Source organism: Helianthus annuus, chromosome 10 (assembly GCF_002127325.2).
Source record: "Helianthus annuus cultivar XRQ/B chromosome 10, HanXRQr2.0-SUNRISE, whole genome shotgun sequence".
NCBI classification, from domain to species: domain Eukaryota; kingdom Viridiplantae; phylum Streptophyta; class Magnoliopsida; order Asterales; family Asteraceae; genus Helianthus; species Helianthus annuus.
In genome coordinates, this window is record NC_035442.2 from 114974468 (window position 1) to 114977786 (window position 3319).

The following is a 3319-nucleotide window of genomic DNA, read 5'->3' on the forward strand; positions in this document are numbered from 1 at the left end:
CACTAATCCATTTATTGTTAACTAAGGCCCATCCTATGTCTAATCTTCTCTTCAAACCTGTTCACCTGTATCATGTGTAAAATAGATTTTGGGTCAACAAAGGTCGGTGAGTGAACCTTGTTGTTATTAGAAAATGATATATTTAAACTTGGTTTATTGAGAAAACGTGTGTTAACCAATGCAAGTAAACATGTTGTATGTTATATATCAAACTCATAACACAACGTCAAACAATAAATAAACCAACTGCAATGATTCAATAAATGTATGCATGTTTCACGGTATTATGGTGTGCCAATGAATGAATGTATGTTGCATGGTATTATCGTGTGCCAATGAATGAATGTATGGTGCACGGTATTATGGTGACCTCCCGGTGTTACAACACAATCCCCATCACTATGCTGCTTGAATTGTTTTGAAAAGTTTATGTTTATATTTCTTTTGAACACAAACTGGAAGTCGTCCCTTTCATTTTAAAATAGCGACAACCGAACAGGACAACAAAACTCAGAATTCTGATATGGTTTGTTTTCCTCATTCATGTGTTATTGTTCCATTTCGCATAAATATTAATAAAAAATCTATTGAATTAAGAGAAGATACCCAAACAGTGAAAGCTTGAATCCCGACGTAAACTCCAGCGGGATACGAGTTCTCCGGCAAAGCTAAACCTTTCCGGCAAGGGTGCAACAAGTTCCGAATGATTTGCGTGTGGTGTGATGGTGTTCAACCGTTTGTATATTTGATATATGGGTTTATAATCCTTTGAAGTTCATTGTTTAGAAATTCTATAAGTTTTCGAAAAAAGGAAAAGAAAACACGGGATTCCATACAGCTGTGGATGACGCGTGTTTGTACGAGGTTGGAATTTACGTCCAGGTTCGTTTATTTGCAATTAAGCTAACTTCAATCACGAGCAAAAATGGAAACATGGCAGTGGGGGTTTTGCTGTATTCTTTTGAGCGGCAAACTGTAGCTCAAATTGGGGTTTTATTGTAAAGAGAGTATAAAATTAATTTTGATATGAAACTTGCACCAAATGGTCAAGTGGTACAGTTGTTCTATGTTGAGTGTTTGATTATATAGACCTGGGTTTGAACTATGGGCGCTATACATATATATATATATATGTATATATATATAGGTAAAGGGTAGGGTACAAATCTCCTTATCGTACATTATGTACGCGCTACCCACAGCCATACACGTGTCCTGATTCAATTTAATTAAATAAGGGTATATCAGACATTCTATTCGAACATATGAGGGCTAATCAGGGAATTCCGTCAACTAGGAAGCAGATATAAAGTTCTTTTCGTAACCGTCCATTTAATTATTGTTCGTATCAATTCTATTTGTAGGTTTTTTTATTGATTCCTGACCGAACACAGATTGGCGATTTCCGAAAATGCTGGATTCGTCATTTAGGATGTTTTGTTTTTGGTTTTTCATAATAGGTTTGAGGTTGAAGATAAGTTGTTTCTGGTTGATATCGCATGTGTTTTTTGATATATCACATGTGGTGTTTTTAACATAGTCCAGGTAGTTAAGATTGGATCATTTGTATAATTTCGCATGTTTAAGTTAGACATTTCGCACACAATGAAGTGTAATATTTAATTTCGCATGTTTAAGTTCGAGATTTCGCAAACTAGAAAGTATTTAACATATATAGCTATTTATTTCGCATGCTTTAAAAATAATTATATTTATTTTCGCACAGTGTGTTTCATAATTCTGTTCAATAATTGATATCAAATAATTCAGTTCAATAATTGATTCCAATAATTCATATCAATAATTTTTCTTTTATTATATATTTTATCTTTTTATCACTATTTCAAACATCCTATTAAAAATGGCAGATCTACCAACATCCTCTTCTTCTGAATCAAGTATCAAGCAGGCTTTGAGGAAAAGGATTCAGGAACAAATTCAAGAGGATCGATCATGTCAAGAGATGTTGGAGACCAACATTTCTCGTGTAACAGAAAACATGAAGAGAAGACAAGAAATTATGAACTTGCTATCTCAGATGCAAGTGAGTAGTCTTAAATAAATTGTTGTTATGTTTATGGTGGATTTGGGTGAGAGGGAAGAGAAACAGTTGAAAGAGTTGGCGGATGCAATAACTGTCTTAAGATGCTCGATGAAGATGAAAATGGAGTTTCTTTCATCTTTTGAATGAACTTTTGTTTATTTTAGTGCTTTGTTTTAATAAAATATCTAAGTTTTGCATTTTTCAATAAATTCGCATGTTGTGTTATGGAATGGATTTTTTATTTCGCATGTGTATATTCCTCTATTTTGCAAATTTTAAGCAATTCAATGTTATATATGCGATTCTAAACATAAAATATGCGAACTTAAAATAACTAATGTTATATAACAAGTCTAAATATTTAACATAAATCCAACATCAAACAAGTTTACTTTGGCTTTCCAAAATATCTACTCATCCTATCTGGGATTATCTTCTCCAAATCTCTCATATACCTTTCTTTGTCTGGCCTTTTATCGAAAGCATTTGCCTTTTTAATTATTAGTTCACGATGCATATTATGATCGGATAGAATGATTTTACTGAGTTATTTGTGTCGTAGGAGATGAAGTTGTGAATTCTCTCTGTTGTTTACTTCATCTTCTTTCACAAATCCAGTCACCCATGGTGTTTTCTCTCCTTTGTATGTTTCCATGTGACGCATCGTAAACACTCCACAATCTACGCCGTTATTCTTCGTCCTCCAATCCATTTCTTTTCTTTCTATAACTGAGGTTGCAAGTACTTCTATAGCCGGTGTTGGTTTTAAAGCCTTTCGAAGGTGTAAAACCAATACCCTTCTCTGTAACATAGCAACATTGTGTTAGTAGCTTTTCCATAATATATAACATTTATATGTATAAGTTTTTGTATTACCAGTGTGTCTGGAGGCCCCTTGTATCTTTCCTTAAACTCTTGTTCAGCTGCTGAATTGTAAATCAGCTCAATTTTGCAGGTTTTCAAGTGGAAGCACAAGACATAGAAGTGGTCAACTTGAAGTATCGGAATAAACACCAAGTCAACCGAATCAATTTTTTTTACCTCATATTTTAGTTTGATGTCTTCAAAATTTGAGGCAAATATGTTTAGTCGTTGGCTGTCTGTGTATTTCTTCTCTTCGTAAAAGATATTCGGTTGTATGTTGTGTAATTAGAATCAAAATTAAGTATTGTATTAAAAGTTATCTAAACAATGTATTTTTTTCACATGCGAATAGTATGTATATCACATGCGAAATTACAACAGTATGAGAAATGTTGTTTTTTGTTTTCACAG